The following is a 21,108-nucleotide window of genomic DNA, read 5'->3' as shown; positions in this document are numbered from 1 at the left end:
ATTATTATTATTATTATTATTATTATTATTATTATTATTATTATTAGACCTTGCTCCCAGGAAGGTGCCTTCGCTGTGGCTCCCAACTTATCTATCTATCTACCTTTCCACATATTCTCCACATTGTGTGTATGTGTATGTATATTATATATACATGAGCCCCGATGGCGAAGTGTGTTAAAGCACTGAGCTGCTGAACTTGCAGACCGAAAGGTCCCAGGTTCAAATCCCGGGAGCAGAGTGAGTGCCCGCTGTTAGCTCCAGCTTCTGCCAACCTAGCAGCTTGAAAACATGCCAATGTGAGTAGATCAATAGGTACCGCTCTGGCGGGAAGGTAATGGCACTCCATGTAGTCATGCCGGCCACATGACCTTGGAGGTGTCTATGGACAACACTGGCTCTTGGGCTTAGAAATGGAGATGAGCACCAACCCCCAGAGTCAGACATGACTGAACTTAACGTCAAGGGATACCTTTACCTTTACTTATACACACACACACACAAACACACACATATGCAGGGACTATATATATATATACACAGTATATATCACACACACACCAATTTAACAAAGTTTCAGCCACAAAAACAAAGTTTCTGAAGTAGAACAATGACTTTCACAGTAAAGACAACCCAATTTAACAGGAAATAAGACTTTCAAACCAGGAACAGATTTCTGCAATTATTAAAAAATGGTTTATTATAAAAGCTATGAAAATTCGCCAAAAATCAGAGGATAAGGGAAACGTTCCAAATTTTGGTGAGCTATCAGTGTTAAATGTATTCTACCACTGTACCAAGTTTGAAGAAGATCACTCAAAAAATGAGGGTGGGAGAGTCCTGTAAAGTCCTCTCCCTCTGTGCTGTTTTTGGGAATTGCGCATGCGCGTCTGCCATTAACGAATTAATTTAGAAAATAACGAATTTTCGTTAATTTCAAAAAATTTTGGGGGCAAAATTCGGAAATACCTTCAAAAACGAAACGCTGCCCCCCTCTACTTTTGCAACGAGTTTAGAATCAAATTTTTCGTGGATCGATCAAGCCTATCAGTTATCATGAGAATCTGCCAGAAGTGCAGGCTGTGACAAATGCTTGTCCAAATCAAGGCACTTGGAACTTCGGAGTCAGGAGTACAACAGAGACAGACTCACTTTTCCCAGCAGCTTAGAGATAAGGAGAAGAAAAGTAAGTTTGTGAGGAATGATGTCATGGGAGGGACTGAGGCCTTTTAAGTGCTGGTACAATCTTTTTTGAGAGCAACATTGTATTCAGGTGAACAGCTCTTAGTTCCTGGTCCTATGTTTTTAGATAGAGTCTCACTTATCCAACACTCACTTATTCAACGTTCTGGATTATCCAACGCATTTTTGTAGTCAATGATTTCAATGCATTGTAATATTTTGGTGCTAAATTCATAAATACAGTAATTACTACATAGCATTAATGTGTAATGAACTACTTTTTCTGTCAAATTTGTTGTATAACATGATGTTTTGGTGCTTAATTTGTAAAATCATAACCTATTTTGATGTTTAATATGCTTTTTCTTAATCTCTCCTTATTATCCAACATATTCGCTTATCCAACATTCTGCTGGCCCGTTTATGTTGGATAAGTGAGACTCTACTGTATATGTATTCAAGTTACTAAGTTTGTTCCTGTTTCTAGTTTTGTGTGTGACATAGGTTGCCTGCCTTGGATTCATGTTATCATGTTTATGGATATATATGTGGACTAACTCTGAAGACTGTATTTGAAAGGATTTTGGAATCTTGGCTATCTTGGAAATAACTTTTTGAACTTTGATTCTCCTTTTTAGAGTGGCTTATTTTTTATATACTCTTCTCTTCAATACACATTCCTGAATGTATTGACTCTTTATAGATGTGAAATGAGTCTGAGTCTGTCCCTCCAAAGGTTGTTGAACTGCAACCATTGAAGTAGAACAACTACTTTCAAAGTAAAGACTACCCAATGAAACAAGAAATAACACTTTCAAACCAGGAACAGATTTTCTTTCTTATTAAAAACATGTTTTTTATAAAAACTTTGAAAATTCACCAAAAATCCAAGGATATGTCAAATGTTCGGAAATTTGGTGGGCTAAGAGGGGTAAATGTGTTCTTCCACTGTAGCAAGTTTCATCAGGATAGCGCAATAATGAGGGTGAGAGAAGCCCCTGAAGTCTCCCCACTGGCAGTGATGTTTTCCTTATTGCACAATCACGACCACCATTAACAAAGTACTTACGAAGATTCATAAGTTTAGTTAGAGTTCCAAAATGTTTACTCCCAAAATTGAGAAGAAATGAAGTGCCAGTGCTCCCTACTTTTGAACACAGTTTAGAACCATTTTTTATGGATTGTACATGCCTAATATTTAGCCTGCTGACTAAAACGTGTTTGTAGAGTATTTTTCAACTCTTCAGATTTGAATTATTTGCATGTACAGTGCAACCTGCTTATCTACAGATTTGATTTCCATAGTTTGACTTCCCCACATTCCAAATAATGTCTCCCACACCCCCAGGAAATATTTGGGACCTCTTTGTGATTCTGTTAGATACCTCTGATTTTTGTCAAAATATAGGGTTCACTATTATTCACAGTTTCAGATATTTATGGAGGGTCTTGAACATATTCCCCATGGATAATTGAATAGTATTGTATATATTATCAGAGTGGCTTTGCTAGGCACACACAGCAGAAGTAGCTGACGATGAAGCTCTAGATAAATGACGACACTGCAGTCTTCGGTTTTCTATCAAAAGTTTACTTACGAACGGAAATCCACAAGACAATACACAGCTCTCACGCAGGCACACACGGGAAGGGGCAGAGATAGGAAGTAGAGGCTATTTATCTCATCCTCTGCTGTCTGATGCAATCCAAGCTTGACCCTTTACACACTGGTATAGTAGGCAGCACACAGTGTATGACGCAATCTCCAGCACACATTGCACCACCATGACTCAATTACATTTAAACAACTCTATATACAATCATTCCCACTTCAACATATATTTCCTTCCAAAGCATGTTGCAGGTCTAAAAAAAAAACACAGGTATCTGAGGTAAGGGATGTTTTGTCTTGCAATACAACTAGGGAGGAGGAAAATTGCTTGAATTTAATGAAGAACCATTGAAATTATTTTGCACCCATAGCTATATCTTTCCTAGGACCATTAAGAGTAAATCTAAGTTCTTAAAAATGTTTCCAAATCCAATGCCAAGCAGTGTTTATGTGTATGGGATAGTATATGTATACACTATGTTATCATTATGCCTTCTAGGCCATGAAACAAACTATTGTTGTGTTTCTAGACTACCATGGCTGTCAATTTTGTTTTCCACAAATTTTCCTAGAGTTTACCATAATATGTGAATGAATAGTGTGGTTGCAATCCAACATCAACTAGTATTAATAACCATACATGCATATACTCTGTGTGAGCACTTTGCAATTCCATGCAGAATAGCAACATTATGCAATACATGTCAATGACTTTGTACAATGCACAATGTGAAATATATGCTGCACAACACAATGTATAATAAACAACGTACAACTCCAAAAAACAATATAAAGCATTCAACTGTAACACATAATGCAAAATGCACAATGTAATTTATAATACACAATCACAAGATAAATAGTCAAGGCACAAAGTAACATGCCTTCACAACTCCTCTTCTTCCATTATCAGTAAAACAGGTTGAGTATTCAATTATGGCATTTTGTGTTTGTGTATGTCTCTAAGTGGAAGCCAGGCTGTGATGGTGATCATGTTACATGTGAATAATTTCATTCAATAATATCTATAATAATATGTTAGGATTTCTGGGAGTTGAAGGCCAAAACATCTGGAGATCCACAGGTTGAGAACCACTGCTCTATAGGAAAGCGAACTCATGCAAACTTTCCCTCAAATTGACTCAAAGTAGTATAATGGCTGTTCAAGAAAAGATGCAAAAGTGACTTCTACTGTCTCTCTTTCCACACCTCTGACTTTTGTCTACAGTTCTGGTAAGACACGTTGAGAAAACATACATCATTAGTTGGAAGCAGTGTACAGTCAGCCCTCCACATTTGCGACTTTGACTTTGCAGCTTTGATTATTTCTGGATTTGATTAAAATGTTCTCTCTAAGAATTTCTACATCCTCCAGTGCAGCTCTATGGCTGAAGGACCTAGAAATTCTTAGAAAGAGATTTTAAAAAATGCTTTTTTTTTCATTTTCCTGTGGGGTCCTATGCCTCTAACCCCAGCTAATATGAAGAACTAACTGTATTGCCTTCCCTCTTTGTTTGAGATCTAGCAAAAAAGGCATTTAGTTTCCTCCCCTTCCCATCATTACTATACTTATTTTTCCATCTAAAGCAGCTCCTAAGAGTCCAAATTTATTCATGTGAATTAACTTGACACTGAAATGTTTACAAAATATTTGCTCAGTCTTATTTTGAATGATAGCTGCTACCTGATAGAAACTAAGCATGATGTTGGATCAAGCAATGAGCTTTCCTTTTCCATGTGGAGGTTAATACAATTATAGAGTATAAAGAAGATCTAATGTTATCGTCTTTGCTCCCCTCTGAGAGTTTTGTATCATTAGTGAAAAGAATAAATATATTCACTAATTCATAAGGTTTACAACTAGCAGGCAAATACAAGGTCGTCTTTAGTTTAGCTGCTTGATTAAAGAATGACTTTAAAAAACCTCCACCACAAAAACATAGTGGAGAAATCTTACCACAGTGTGCATTTGAGTCAAAAATAGAAATGCAAAAAAGTCTCAGCTTATTAAAACAGTTAATGTTCTTCTGGATGTTTCTTATTTTATGCCCTCGTATTACTTCAGGCAGTTGTACTTATCTTGAGCCTGGGTATAATCCTTTTGTGGATTACTGTGGAGCTGTAAGCACATCTCTACATTCACAGTTTCATAAATATGTTCAAATACCAAAGGCGCTTTTCATTTTAAGTGGAATGAATACTGTATCCCACTGGAAGCCATTAGATATTCTCTATGGTGCACAAAAGTGAAAGACGGTAGCATCTTTGAAATGTAAAGCACCTTTCTCAATAGATGTATGTCTCTTATGGGCCATTCTTTTTTCAAAAAAAAATATGGCTTTTGAAAGTTTTTGTGAAAATGTATCATCTTTCTCTTTCCTAGCAATGAAGAATGGAGAGTGAGATCAGAGTTATAGATAGCTATGTTATGAGTGGAAACAAAATATTTATGTAAGGTTTGTGCCTTTAATAATAAATCCATTAGGAGTTCATTATCTTGAGTTTGAAGTCTTGGGTTTTGCCTTCATGGCAGCAAGATCAATTTGGGAAAATGTTATATGTGGACATAAGGAAGTCCTAGGACCATACAGAACATTTTTCCCAGATGGATCATACTGACATAAAGGCAAAGCTGAAGATATACCTAGCCTAAATCTAGTGGGCCATTGGTGTATACTAAGGTTTTGTTCCAAGAATCCTCATGTAAACAAAAATCAGTGTGTGTTCAATTCCCATTACATACATGGCATAATAAAATGATAACTGTTATATAAAATGGAAAAAACAAGTTTGCACTTTATGTTCTTAAAAATATTTTCAAAGTGTAGACGGTTGACTCTATGAATTCAGACGGTTGCTATGGAGTGCTGATTGTATACTAAAAACATCAGATCCCATCTGATCTTGGTAGCTAAGTAGTATCATCTGTGGTTAATACTTGGATAGGAGACCACCAATGAATACCAGGTGCTATAGGCTATATCTCAGAGAAAGCAACTGAAAAAAAAGTCTGAATGTTCTTTGCAATACCCCCATCCGATGAAGTTAATTAATGGGTGTTCCATAAATTAACTGGTGACTTGAACTAACATATACACAGGGAAAACTTAGATGTCCCTGCTAATTTAGAATTTTATTTTCAACTTGAATTAACTATTTGGCAAAAATGAAGCGAGGCCAATTAAGTTTATCTGGGAGCAGTTGAAGATATGCTAAATATCTACTCTAGTACTAGAACCAACATGTTGTTAAAAAAATCTGAGGTCAGAAAACAAAAGTGGGTTTTAGTGGCAGAAGTTTCTGTAATCTATGGCTTGGTTGGCTGCCAGCATTTTCATTGAGAGCAATAAGAATTACCCTCAGAAAATGGACTTAAAGTGGACAAGGACTATCACCATCATTCATGTTAATGAAAAGTTCATTCCTTTCAATGATAGCTTGGAGTCTAAATGTAGTAGCACCATTCTAGAAAAAAGTGGGAGAGGCCAGTTTCTGCTTGTGCTACAGACCACATGTTGAAATTTGTCTTGAGAACCATCTACATTTCAACACTCAGTTTGCTGTGTATATCAAGAGCAGGGCCATAGTAAGAAAAAATGGGGGGGGGGGGGGGTTGAAACTTTTTTTAGTGAATCATGAAGAGTAGGGTTGTTGTATGTTTTCCAGGCTGTATGGCCATGTTCTAGAAGTATTCTCTCCTGACTTTTTGCCCACCTCACAACCTCTGAGGATGCCTGCCATAGATGTGGGTGAAACGTCAAGAGAGAATACATGGCCGTACAGCCCAGAAAACATACAACAACCCTGTGATCCCGGCCATGAAAGCCTTCGACAACACATGAAGAGTAGTTCCATAATGCAAAATAATTTAGAAATCAGGCTCCATCGATAAACTTCAGTGGACACTCATGGGGATTTGGTTAACCAGTTAAAATTTATGAGTAAACCAGGTTTGTTTAAAATCTGAAAAAATTGTTGGGGGTGGGTTGAACCCCTAACCCCCCCCCCCCCCCCCCCTTGGCTACAGCCCTGCCTGCATGGCAGAAGCTGACTTCTATCTATGTTTAGATCTCAACTAATATACTCAGGGAGACATTATGGTATTAACATATCAAGAAACATTGCAAACCATATTTGTACTGTGCCCATTATGCAACATACTTCTCCTGGTATAATTATTGAAAGGTGCCCATGTTTCTTCATGATTCCATGAGCTCAAAAGAGGTGGCCCATAATGCCATTGTTGAGGATGGGATTGATGACTCAGTTTACTACAAGAATCAGTAAATGAAAGAGGGTCTGTCAATTAGGAGAGCACGGGAATTAAATCATATGCTGTGACTTACACAATAGGAAGCTATTTAGCATTAAAAAGGTCAAGGAAATGATCAAGGTAAGAAGCAAATACTGGGAACATGTGTCACATCTGTTGTAAATGTCACAAGCAGGTAGTATCCAGAGACACACATTCCCAATTAGTTTCTGGCAGCATTTCTTAACTCACTGTAATAGTCCATCAGATGCACAACCAAGAAATTATGCCTTGTACACAACAGCACTCTAGCATGCCTCTGAAGGACAATATTAAGAGATTTTTATAGAATATATTCATTTAATCTGCTCAAGATAGCTCCAGAATAGATATTGGAAGGCAGTGCATGTGTGTGTGTGAAGCTTTAATTACTTCTGAAGAATTTCTAGAAACCAAAATTTCTAGAAGCAAAAAACATCCACTGGAGGGTGGGCCAGTTCCAAATACTTCCATATTAATCTTTAAAGTAGAATATATATATGGAAGCAAAGGTGGTTATTATTATTAGAAAAGTTAGTAAACATGTTACGCCATGACTTTGTTTCAATCACAAAGCAATCTACAATAGCACCTCCTTATTTGGGGTTTTTACTTTTGCAGATTTGATTTAAAATGTTCTATCCAGGAACCTTATCATACAGGCCACTAGAATCGTCAAGTGGTGAATCCGACAATGTCTGTCAGGGGGCATAGAGAACCCGTCTTCCCAGGCCCCACATTGCCCGATTCACCAATAATCCCATCCCATGGGAAGGGGGAAACATCAGCCATCTGACTTCCCTCCATTGTTGCTGGTGCAACACGAGAAGTTTCCTGTGCTGCTGCCACTGTGACATACGCTAGTTCTGCTGTAGTTTAGCCACAGAGCCCCACCGGAAGTAGTATTACCAGCAGGCTCTGTGGCTAAACTATTGCTGAACCAGCGTATGTTGCTGAAAAAAGTCCCATCTGATGAAGTTATAAGTCTTGCAGTGTGACTCTGAGGTCACTTTCCTCAGTCATGTTGGAGAACCTAAACATTTAGAAAGATCAGCTCTCTAGGAACTTCTTTGTCCTCCAGTGTAATTCTGTGGTCAATTTACAGCAGAAGTTGACCTAGAGTTTCCTAGAGAACTGTTATCTCAGGGAAAAACTGCAGTTTTTTATTCACGATTTTTCATTTTCATGGGATCCTTTGTCCCTAACTCCAGCGAATGTTTAAAATGTGCATATCTATGCATCTTCTATAGCTCCAAGATAATGAAACCTACAAATCTGAAAACTGTCATTTCAGAGATGGAAATTGTAATGTTCCTTATTATTGTGAAACGTTAGTGGTTCGTTGCTGCTAATGTTAGCCCAGTTTTTTTTTTTAAGTAATTCACTGTTCGGCATTTATTAACATGTTATAATCAGTACTTTTTCATGTTTTAAAATATTAGCCCACAACTGATGCTTCTTTGTAGACTAGAAGGAACTTCAGCTTCTCCTCAGAATCTTGACTTCCTTTCCTCCATTTTTCTTAAACCTCTGCTTTATTAAACCTTTTTAAAATCATCATCAAAACCATGCAGGAAATGCAGAAATTTTAAAAATGTTTGCAAGCACTTTGGGAATTCTCCTGGAATAATTAATGATGATACACTTCCCACTTCAGCACTGTGTAGAGCTGTAGTGCTAGAACATCATAATGCGGCAACACTAGAGCAGTGGTTCTCAACCTGGAGTCCCCAGATGTGTTTGGTATACAACTCTTGGATATCCCACCCAGTTTGCCAGCTGTTAGGATTTCTGGGAGTTGAAGGCCAAAAACATCTGGGGACTCCAGGTCGAGAACCACTACACTAGAGTCTTGTAGAGTGCCAAGCACATTAGTACTTTAGGGAGGCCTTATAGAATGCTTGCTGTTTTTTTGGAGAAAGGCAACAAGCATTCTATAAAGCCTCCTTAAAGTGCTATTTTTGCCAGCCCAAGGTGGGATAATGAGTCCGGCTGGTTAAATAATGGGTGGCAATGGCTGTTGGCATTCTTCAGTAGGTTCCCAGGAACCCATTGTTTTACCAGCTATTGGGCATCTTCCCTGAACTTTTCATCTAAATTCATTGTTGGGTCCATGGAAGTATTGTTAGGCCTGCTGCCTGAAGTAATGATGGGACTTGCCCTGTGTGCCCCCCCCCCCGGTGTGTATCTGTGCTTGTGTCACTTGTTGATTCAGGCTAGAGGATATCTATGGCGGATATCTAAACTGGGTTTCAAGGGGAAAGATCACCCATGGACTCTATCACTGAAGTCTTTCTTGGCACTTCTGAGGTCATATGTATTGAGGTCCCTTTGGGATTCCTAGGTTTTGATAACATAACCCATATCTGCAGTTTCACTTACTCACAGTCAAGAGAAAAAATGTTTTTCTAGGGATGTTCTAGGTCCTCTAGGCAATTCTATGTTATATTTATCTCAGAAGATAGCATAGAGTTAGATTTTAGAACTAGCAAATTCCTAGAGAGGAAACCTCTTCAGGAATCTCTAAGTCTTCTAACACAACTCTATGGTATGCTAGGACTGAAAGGGGGTATTTAAATGTGTTTGGTCTAGCTACAGTTTCACATAACCATGATCCAGCTAAGAACATATTCCTTGCAGATTTGGAGATTATACAGTGTTTTCTCTTTTTCCTTTTTCAAAAAGGTCTCCCTCTTCCCATTTATCCAACAGGATGTCAGGAGAACAAAATTTCTTGGGAAAGGGGCTGCATGAAACTGAGAGTGTGAAGTTCTCCCATACTTTTGTGGAGGATGGGATTCTCAGAAGATTTCTCTGAAAATTCTTTTCTGAGAAAGCTCAGTTCAGCACTTCCATGAGGGACAGATAGAGTAAATAAAGATCCTTTACCTCCTGTCCTCTTCTCCTTTGGAATATGCTCTCACTGTTCAATGACTTTCTTTGGTCTTGTGTGTGACAAATTGTAGTTGACGTAAGGGGAGTTAATTTGGAATCTGGAATTCAGGCCATTAAAGCCAGGATAGTTCAGCTTGAAAGAAATGGATTTAGCTTTGATTATTTGTCTAATCGTTTTTAGTTTATTACCCCCACCTCTTGATCTCATGATGCTCTCAGAAGTACTACAGTATTTTCTGTAGCTGCAGAAATCCCATTTATTGTGACTAGATGGTGACACTTGGGTTTCATAGAGGCTAAATGAACTGAAACTGACCTGAACACTAGCTACAAGTTTCCATCTGAGCTAATGGACTTGTTAAATGAAGTGCTGTGTTCCTCAACTTGCATGTTCATGGAACGCATACAATGGCAAAAGGACAGTTAATGTTCTTCTTTCTCCACGAGTATTCTGTTCTTTAACTTTCACAATAACTTGGAAAGCTATCAAATTTCAAGGTTAGTAAGACCAAAATAAAATTCAGTCTAACCAGATAGCTCCCTAACTATTTTTCAGTCAGCATTAAACATATTAAACAAATAAATTTTATTCAGTTCATACCAGAACTGGGAACTGCATTTGACAACTTCCTAAATCTTTTCCCATTTCCTTTGTTTCCTTCAGTGACAATTAAAAATATGTTTACATGTTTCTGAAAAGAACTATTAACTGTTTGCAATTCAGAATAAATAGTGTACTCTCCCAATTATTAATGTGTGTTTTGTGTTTCTGGGCGCTCTCTCTCTCTCTCTCTCTCTCTCTCTCTCTCTCTCTCTCTATATATATATATATATATATATATATATTCTTCTGCCGCCTCTCAATGGATAATCTTCTACAATATTGGCATTTTTTCTTCTTTTTCTTTGACAGTACAGTTTCCACTCTCATTTTTATCACAATAGCACAAAGATAAGCCCAGTCAAAGTCACTCATTCTTAGGGGTGCAGTCCTATAGAATTTTATGCTAGAGTAAGCTCCAACACATGAGTATTGTTTCTGAGTAAGAATGCATAGGATTGCCCTTAAAGCCTCATTGATTTCTGAAGGAGAGGTTTAAGTACATGCTTTAGCTTTTCCATTGAAATCAAGAGGATTAAAAAAATGTTTAGCTTTCCTCGTGGTATGCCTATTATCTAATTTGTTACTGAAGTGGTGCTTTATAAGTTCTCTATGAGCAATAATAGAAACAAAACACTTTTCTAAGAATTCTAAATGAGCTCACATTTGGTTTATGCACATTATTCTAATCATCTTGAAAAATGTCTTGAGGGAAAAGACAGGCAACAGTGTCCAAGCAAGTGTGTATTTCTCATAATCTCCCGAATCTTGATGATTTATTATCCACTGGATACTGCATTGTAGAGAAGGAGGCAACTCTGGTTGTATATATAGCAAGAATCCTTACCACCCTCCAGCACAATGCTGTGGCCACAAAGCAGAATCATATTCCAGTGTCGTGCACCCTCAATTCTATATCTCCTTTCTATATGGGGATGAACCCTGAGGCTCATAATTGCTAGTGTCCATTGTCTGCGTAAATATGAATGATAAATAATGGGCTTTGAATAGGAAACTCCAATGATGAGTTGGAGTTGGAGAACTGGTCTCTTGTCAAGTGCCTTTTGGAAGAACTTTATAAGTCCTGCAGCCTTAAGAAAGCTCAGAACAATTTTTTACTTATTACCATCTGGGAGATGGAACAGGTGACAAAGACAAGGATAAACAGACTGAGAGATAGCTTTTATCATAGAGATGTAACTATATTGAGCTCAATGGATTTACATTGATATGGCGTTTGGGGGCTGTGTAGTGGTGGTTGAAGTGTGGAGAGACTGGTGTGTTGTTTTTGTGATGTGTACTGGAGAAAGCATTTAATTTCACTGTACAATGTACAATGATGATAAAGTTACTCTATTTCTATTTCACTCCATTTGATAGTTGGAGAGATTTTCAAACCTTCAAACAAAATGCCAAAATCTCATACTGTTTGTTCAAAAACACTGCCTCATGCAGTTTATGAATGTGGACACTATGTTAATTTTACAGAGAAAGAAACGGTAACTGAAATCAGTACTCTCATTGGGTTTTCCTAAATGGGTAAAACACAAACTTTTTGATACAGTAGAATCTCACTTATCCAACATTCGCTTATCCAACGTTCTGGATTATCCAATGCATTTTTGTAGTCAATGTTTTCAATACATCATGATATTTTGGTGCTAAATTCATAAATACAGTAATTACTACATGCCATTACTGAGTACTGAACTACTTTTTCTGTCAAATTTGTTGTATAACATGATGTTTTGGTGCTTAATTTGTAAAATCATAACCTAATTTGATGTTTAATAGGCTTTTCCTTAATCCCTCCTTACTACCCAACATATTTGCTTATCCAACATTCTGCCGGCCCGTTTATATTGGATAAGTGAGACTCTACTGTAGTTACTTCCTGATGGTCAGCCCTGCATGTCATGAAGTTGGATTGACCCTATTGCCAATTTGAAAACTTAGCAACACTAGTCCACTGTGACTAACTTCATTGACCGGAGATAATGATCGTACAAATGGAGGAGGAAAACAAGAACAAGAAAAAGGGTTGAGGGAGGAGAGTTAAATTTCTTAGATTCCCCTTACTACAGTATATTGGAACCAAGGCAGCATACAATTGCAATATACAAAAAGCCCAATAAAAACAATATACCAGATTTCATCACATAATAGTCACCATCACATAATAGTTGCACCTCCATTTTTAAGTCCAGTTTTGATATTTTCACACCCTTGATTTACTAATAGGCATCCTCCCTGCTGTAAACACCCATATTTTGCCCATCTGCCTGCCTGCCCAAAGACCCACTGTTCTGCTTCACTCACTCACTCACTCGGATGCCCATCCACTGCCCACCCACCCGCCCAAAGACCCACTTGCCCTATACTCACTCAGTCACCCATTTATCCACTGCTTACCATCTTCCATGAACTCTGCTTCAAGTCCAAAGACCCATCTGCCTGCTTCACTCACTTGCCCATCTACTCACTCAGAAACCCATCCATCTGCTGCCACCCACCCATCAGTCCACCTGGTCAAAGATTCACTTGCCCACACAATCACTCATTCATTCACTTTGATGCGTATTCATCAGCTGCTCACCCCATTCCAGGAACACTTCTTCAAGTGGTGTTCCTGGAATAGTCATGCATTTTGTTTAATTTGCTCAATTGAGGGTCAAAATCCTCAGATAGGTAGTGCATATCAATATGCAAGTAGCATAGTGAATACAGAAACTTCAGCATAATCCTTAATCAGATTAGAGGCCAAAGTTCTAACCATTCAAACTATATTAATCTTTTAAACACGTATAGTAATAAAACATAATGTCTCTCTGCTACAGCAACAGTTCTAATAGTATGAACCCTAGACATATAAAACTTGAAGTGCATACCAAAGGGGACCTAAGAGTATGCACCTTGTATTGTTGAATGCAACATGTAATAATTTAATTAATTAAATTGTGTTCATGTTATTGAAGCCAGTAGAAACAGCTTCAGCAACCAGATGGAAGAATTCATAATCATCTTAAGTTTGCAGCTGATACAATTTGAAGCCAACAAAGAGTAACAGGGGCAATGTCCTCATTAACATGGAGGAGTTAATCAGGTAGTTATACTCGTGTGAAATGGTAATGGTTGTGTCTCTAGTTCTCAATAGCCATCTCTAGCAGCTGCACATTGTTTGAAAACTTCTATATTTGAAACTAGTAGGAAAACCAAGTTTTTTCATGAGTATGAAATCATAAGACTTTACTGGACAAGGCAAGCAAATTCCATGTGCACCCCATTGACAGTCTGCCTCCTTCCTGAAATTAACTAATTCTTTTCTATTGATGGGAAAAATCAATTAACAGCTCACAATTCCATGGACAGGAATACTTAAAGAGAAGGGAATTAATGAAGGATGGGCCTTTCTTAAGACTGAGATACTGAAGGCACAATTGCAAACAGTGCTAGCAAAAAGGAAAAAAAAATAGAGAAGTCTAAAGAAACCAGAAGGGATGTCCAAGGAAATTTCAGCTGAGTTAAGATTTAAAGAAGACATTGTACAAAAAATGGGAAAAGGGGAAATCACCAAAGAGGAATTCAATCAAATAATCAACACATGTAGGGAAAAGTTCTGCAAGACTAAAGCACAAAATGAGCTCAAGCTTGCTGGAGAGATTAAAAACAAAAAATGGGTTCTTTGGTTATGTTAGTAGAAAAAAAAAACCCAAGGAAATGGCAGTGTCTCTGTGTAGAGAGGATGGCAAAATGCTGACAGTTGATAGGGAAAAGGCAGAATTATTCAACATTGCCTCAGTATTTCCCAAAAGGGAATTAGTATTCAACCTGAGCAATATGGGGCAGAAATGGCAAAATACATAAGTTCAGAACCAGTGGCAATAATCTTTTAGAATACCTGGAGACCAGGAGAAGTCCCAGCAGAGTGGAGGAGTGCAAGTTTTGTCCCTATCTTTAAGAAAGGAAAAATACTTTGGGCATTGAATGCTTGCCTTTTTTGAGTGTAAACTGCCCTGAGTCCCCTCAGGGAGACATGGCAGTCTAAAAATGAAGCTGCTTTATTATTATTATTATTATTATTATTATTATTATTATTATTATTATTATTATTATTTTAAAAAGAGGACCCAAACAATTACCATCAAGTCAGCTTGACACCAGGAAAAATTCTGGAGCCGATCAACAACAACAATTGTATTTCATACCCATCTCTCCTTGTGGCCCTAAGTCGGTTATAGCACAATTAAAGCAGATAAACATCATAAACATTCTATAAATACACATATTAAAAAGTATTTCTATACAAATACATATTGAAATATTTCTATAAAATACGTACTAAAGTTCACAGAAAAGAAATTAAACACAAGACAAGAGTTTAACATTCATGCTTAAAACTGGCTGGGTTTTATGAATGCAGTTTGTAATCACTTACAAAAGAATATTGTGATCACCAAAAGTCAACAAAAAGCAACTTACCAGACTAATTTTATCTCTTTTTTGATAGAGTTACAAGCTTGGTAAATGCAGGAAATGATGTGGATGTAGCATATCTTGATTTTAGTAAGAAGTTTGACAAGGTCCCTCATGATCTTATTTCAAAAAAGTAGCAAAATGTGGGCTTGACTATACTACTGTTAGGTGGATTTGTAATTGATTGAGAGAATGAACCCAAAGGGTGCTCCCCAATAATTCCTCTTCATCCTAAAAAAAAAAAAATGGCTAGTGGGGTGCCACAGCGTTCTGTCCTGGGCTTGGTGCTATTCAACGTCTTTATTAATGACTTAGATGAAGGTTTAGAGGGTGTGCTTATTATGTTTACAGATGACACCAAATTAGGAGAGATAGCTAATATTCCAGAATACATGATCAGAATTCAAAACACCCTCAAAAGATGAGAGAGCTGGGCAAAAACTAACAAAATAAATTTCAACAAGAAGAAATGTCAGATATTATACTTAGGCTGAAAAAATGAAATGCAAAAATACGGGATATATGATGCCTTGCTTGACAACAGTACATGTGAAAAAGACTTTGGAGTCTTAGTGGACAACAAGTTAAACATGATCCAGTAATGTGATGCAACAGCTAAAAAAACCAATGGGGTTTGGGCTACTTCAAAAGATGCATAGTGTCTAGATCAGGAGTTCTCAAACTTTTTCAGCCTTGGAGCCTTTTTTTGAAGCAAAAGTATCTTGTGGAGCTCCAAGAAAAGTTTATATATTACATTACATTATTATATTATATATGTAGTGTATATATATCAGGCATGGGTAAACTTTTGGACACATGGGCTTCGTTACATTTTAAAATTTGGCAGATGGGCCGGGCCAGAGGCAGATGGATGGAAAGTGTTTGTGTGAACTAACTGAAAAAAGCATGAACAAATTCCTATGCACACTACATATATCTCATTTGTAGTGCAAAGAAAGAAAGAAAAATAATAAATTCAAAATGAAGAACAATTTTAACCAACATAAACTTAACAGTATTTCAGTGGAAGACCTTAGAGGCTATCTAGTCTAGACCCCTTCTGCCATGCAGTAAAAGCACAATCAAAACACTCCCAATAGATGGCCATCAAACCTTTGTAGTAGTAGTAATAATAATAATCATCATAGGAGGAGGAGCAACCCCTGGGGCCATACAGTTCAACTCCCTTCTACCATGTAGGAAAAGTACAATCAAAGCACCCCCTGAGTGGGAGGGAAATTGGGTTGTGAAGTAAGGGTGCGGGAAGGGTCTGGGTGGCAAGTAAAAGTGTCCGGGCAGTGAGGGAGTTGGGGGAGAAAAACAATCTGTACCCTGGGAGGACGCTGCTGCTGCTGTTCCTTTGGCAGCTCCAAACTTTAAGTTCCCTGCATTTTTCAGGAAGAGGAGGAGAAAGAAAGGAGGAAGAGGCGGGAAACACCATGGCACCATGAAACTCCTCACTACCACTTGCGGAGCATCAAGGGCTCCACGGAGCACAGTTTGAGAACCTCTGGCTTAGATCAAGGGAAGGAATGGTGCCTCTCTATTCTACTTTGTTCAGACTTCAGCTGGAATACTATGTCCAGTTCTAGGCACCACAATTCAAGAGAGAAATTGACAAGCTGGAAGATGTCCAGAGGAGGGCAACTAAAATGATCAAAGGTCTACAGACCATGCCCTGTGAGAAGTGGCTTAAAGAACTGGGAATGTTTAGCCTGCAGGAGAGAAGGTTGAGACAAGACCTTCTGTTTAAATATTTGAAAGAATGTCATAAGGAAGAGGGAACAGTATTGTTTTCTGCTGCCTTGGAGACTAGAGCTCGGAGCAATAGGTTCAAATTACAGGAAAGGAGATTCCATCTGAACATTAGGAACAACTTCCTGACTGTAAGAGCTGTGCAACAGTAGAACTCTCTGCCTCGGGGTGTGCTGGATACTTCTTTTTGGAGGCTTTAAAACAGAGGTTGGATGGCCATCTGTTAGTATTTTGATTGGCTTTTCCGGCATGGCAGGGGGTTGAACTAGATGACCCATGTGGCCTCTTTGCACTCTAAGATTCTATAAACACACAGTTACATGTAGGGTGGGTGCAAGAATGGCAGGTATTTGTATTTGACAACATTTGTCAATTTTTCCCTTTTAGAATGGCCAGTGCCTTTTTAGCAATTGACAACTACTATTAACTTTGAGAATATATATCCTATCCTATTTGATAGTAATCGATCCACTCCTTTGGGCTTCATGAGAAACTATCATTTGCCAAATGGTAGATAATATGAGAATATAAAATATGTCTGAAATCAGAAAGCATTTTCCTCTCTTAAAAACATTTGTGGCTTTTCTCACCTATTCATATATGAGTTAATTGAAAAGACTGCTAAGAAGGTGGAATGCTCAAAGCCAACTGCTCATATAATTTATGCTATATATACTTTGGTGATTAATTAAAGGCCAGCACTTTTCCTGAAGCGTATGTCTATCACTTCTCTTTTGCTGATTGTTTTCCTCATTACTAATTGAATGAATTAATGCCCTTCTGCAATCAGTTAGACAATTTAATGGTTCTTCTTTCTTACTATAGCAATTTATTACTTTCTGTGGTTAAGTGTCAAGGTTGCATGGTTCTGGTTCCAGTGATTGCATTTAATCTTTTGCAGGTACAACACTGACCTCCGTTTTGCTCAGTCTTCTTAATTGTGATGAAGAGCCCTGTTCATCAAATATCTTCTTCACTTCCAGACATCTTGAGAAAGCACAATGAAACAGGACAATTAAAAGAACACATGGCAACCAACACCCTTCTGATTAAAAGTGGGGTGGCATGCTGGAAAAAGCACTCTGATTTGCGAAAAGGACTAAATAAGACTGCAGGACAATAACATTTTCACACATTATTATTTTTGCTCTTGATGAGAAGATTGGATATGCTAGTCTCCTCCCTGAAATAACTGCCTATCAAACAATGATTTTGCTTAATCTTCCACTTCAATATTCTGGGGAATCAACTTGAGTACTGGAAGTCAACAGTGTCAATTTATCGCTTGGCTTTTAGAATCTAGAGCTCAGAAAAGTTACTTTTAAAACTCCTATCTCTCAGACTCCCCACACCACCAGGCAACTGCACTTTCAAAAGTAATGTCAAGATTGGGAAGACTTTGCCTACAGCCCAGATTTGTGCCACTAAATAAACATCTCCTATGTATCTCTGTCCTTTCGGGTATTCCACTTACCACCTCATCACATGGGGGCAAATTCAGCAGCATGTGCTAGATCGCCTTCTCCTTTAAGATGGAGCCCACCAGCTCCCATTATATGACACAACTTCTGGCATGTTCTCGTGTTTTCTTGGATCAATGGGTGGAGGGGGAGCCAGGCCAAGGATGCTCCCCCAGTGGGATGGTAATATGGGTGAGTTGGCCAATGTGGGGTGTGGGGTGACGGGTTCCACACATCCCCAGACATGCATCACTAAAATCCCCATGATCCATTGAAATTCCGGTGGGACTTATGAAGAGATCATTAGATTAGAGCAGGATAGATTTCAGGCTGTTGAAAGGAAGATGTATTTTTTGCTGTTATTTTACAAAAACCTTTAGATTTACTGAACTCTAATTTCCAGCAGCACCTATTTTAGATCTTAGTTTCTGCTTACCATGCATTCTTTAGGTCAGAAACTCACGTCAGTTCAGATGATTTATCTATTTGCTAAATGGTGCCTGCTCTTATTGGAAATGACTCTCCAAGATCTTAGGTATGTTCTTTTAACTCAGAGATAAGCAAATTTCCAATGTTGAAGGAGTGGGCTGGACCCTGAAATCAAAGGAGATTGCCTTTATCATTGAATTAACTACTGATGTTGCCACCCCCAAAATACAGAAGTGGTCACTGCATTTTGGTACTGCCAACAACAGTAGCTATAATTCATTAGCTAATTGTCCTGATTTGTCTCTCAAGAACAACCTTAAAACAATGTGCTAAGTAAATGAAAACTGCTTTACTTCAGCAAACATAAAGAACAGCACATGCAGTTGTATAATGCAAAAGAAAGGCAAGAAATCTCAATCTCTTCTTAAGTCTTGTCCTGTTTTGTCTTTCAAGAACAGCCTTAAGACACTGTGATAAGTAAATAAAAACAGCTTTACCTCAGCAAAAACATAAAGTACAGTCCATTCAGTGAAATAATACAAAAGAAAGCCAGGAAGTCTTACTTCAGACAAAGAAAGAGCAATAAATCCTTAGGAGAAGTTTTCCAAATGCAGACTCGAAGCAGGCACAAGGGGAGAGAAGGCTTAGGCATTAGAATCAGTTTGTTACCAGCGAAAGCTGCATACAGCTGCTTCTGATTTATAGCCCTGAGTTTCCCCATGCCATAGCTGCTAGGGTGGTTTCCAATTACTTTAGCATTTCCTGCAGCTATTCTAGCTGAATGGCAATTCTGCTCTGTTTCCTTTTGCCTTTCCTGAAATGTGAGTACTTGCAAAATCTCTTCCTCAGATTCCAACTCTCCCTCTAATTCTTGAACACTTTCCTGCTCCCCTTCCTCTTCTGAAGAAGAGGAATCCCTAACACTAATCTACCACTAAATCCATCCATACTACTGTGATTCATCATGGTTTTAGAATGGCACAGCATCTTTAACACTTTAAATCCCTATGAGACAACAGAGTAGAATATCCAAAATGAAAAGTCATGATTTTGATGTGACGAAAATGTAGGGAAGCAGCATAAAATTGGTAGTAGTAGTAACAGCATAATACAGCTGGATCTATGGTTTGGGGTCTGTATACCCCTCACAGTTCACAAGTTGCCTATCTTTATTTCAACTGGAGATATCAGGAATAAAAGTCTGCTTGTATAATACATCTCCCAGCCTTGAAATGGAGCACCTTCCTCCCAAATACTTTCTGAAATGAGTGTCTATGCTTCATTGTGGAATATTTACTGGCCTACTTCCTTTTTATTCAAAGATTCTTGGGTTTGAACTTATGTGATGTCACCTTAAGCTTAATTCTGTCAAGACTGTTCTCTTGTTTGCTGTCAAATGATTTTTGTGCATTCTCTAATTCCCAATATGCAAGAACGGAACTAAGGATATGAGGCAGATGATCAAACCATCTGAGATTAGGTTCTTCTTTTCTTATAAAGACTGAAGTATGAATTGCAAAATATTAAAACATTTCCCATATGATCAAACAGCAAAAGCCTACATATATATTTTGGCCTAAAGAAAAAAAAATTAAGATTGGAGATATGTATATAGTAGAAACTTTAATTTGGCAGCACATTGTTTAAAAAAGGAAGCTAGGGCCTATGAATATTCATCCAATGTTACAGGAAACCCCGCAAAATGAAAAATAAACATTTCTTTACAAGGAACAGTTGGCTGGCATAACCCACTTAATGTAAGGTACTAAAAATCAGCTTTATAGTCTGCAAATCCCACTTGGCTAATTGCTCATCAAATTTTCAGTAGTTTTGTGGAATCAGAAATTCATTTTTTCTACTCTGCAGTATTTATATTGTTCACATGCCTGTTTGGTTGACATTCTTAGTCTGTATTCAGCTCTCTTGGTAGAAATGTATTTTTATAAAATCAGAAATGACGAATGCTGTCAATTGTTTTGGAGAAAAACATCAGTTTGTCAGTTCTTTATAGATATCCACTTGCATTGTTGTATACTCTTATTAAAAGAGTATAGAAAGACATTTATTATAACTCTTGCTCAAATAAAACGTTAATAATTTCTTTGGCTTGAAGATTTAGATTAAGGACACCAAGGCAAATCTGGAATACTTTAGGAGGGGTTAGTATTAAGAGGACACAGAGGAGGGGATAAAATCACTGGTGAACTCTGTGCAGCCAAGGTAAGAAAAGAAACTTCCTGAGAGCACAGAGGATCAAAAGGACTCTTTTTATTGTACACCATTAAAATCATTTTGCCACATCAAGGCTGAAGTCCTGTAATCTCGGGTGAAAATGTTCAAACTATTTAAAACTACATTTTGAAAGAATCCAGGTGCAATTGGAGGGTGGGAAACACTAGAGACTGCAAGA

At 37.8% G+C, this 21,108-nt stretch overlaps 1 long non-coding RNA gene across 1 annotated transcript in view; it reads left to right on the top strand.

The window, feature by feature from the left end:
* The window catches only part of LOC134299464 (uncharacterized), a 73,852-nt gene extending 55,597 nt beyond the window's left edge, over positions 1–18,255 (top strand). Inside the window, exon 3 of the long non-coding RNA XR_010006683.1 lies at positions 17,711–18,255. This is a non-coding gene — a long non-coding RNA (uncharacterized LOC134299464). The remainder of the gene's footprint in view (positions 1–17,710) is intronic.
* Positions 18,256–21,108: the final 2,853 nt, after the last annotated feature.

The sequence above is a fragment of the Anolis carolinensis genome, chromosome 5 (genome assembly GCF_035594765.1).
Source record: "Anolis carolinensis isolate JA03-04 chromosome 5, rAnoCar3.1.pri, whole genome shotgun sequence".
Taxonomy (NCBI): Eukaryota; Metazoa; Chordata; class Lepidosauria; order Squamata; family Dactyloidae; genus Anolis; species Anolis carolinensis.
This window is presented reverse-complemented; position numbering and strand designations above follow the sequence as displayed.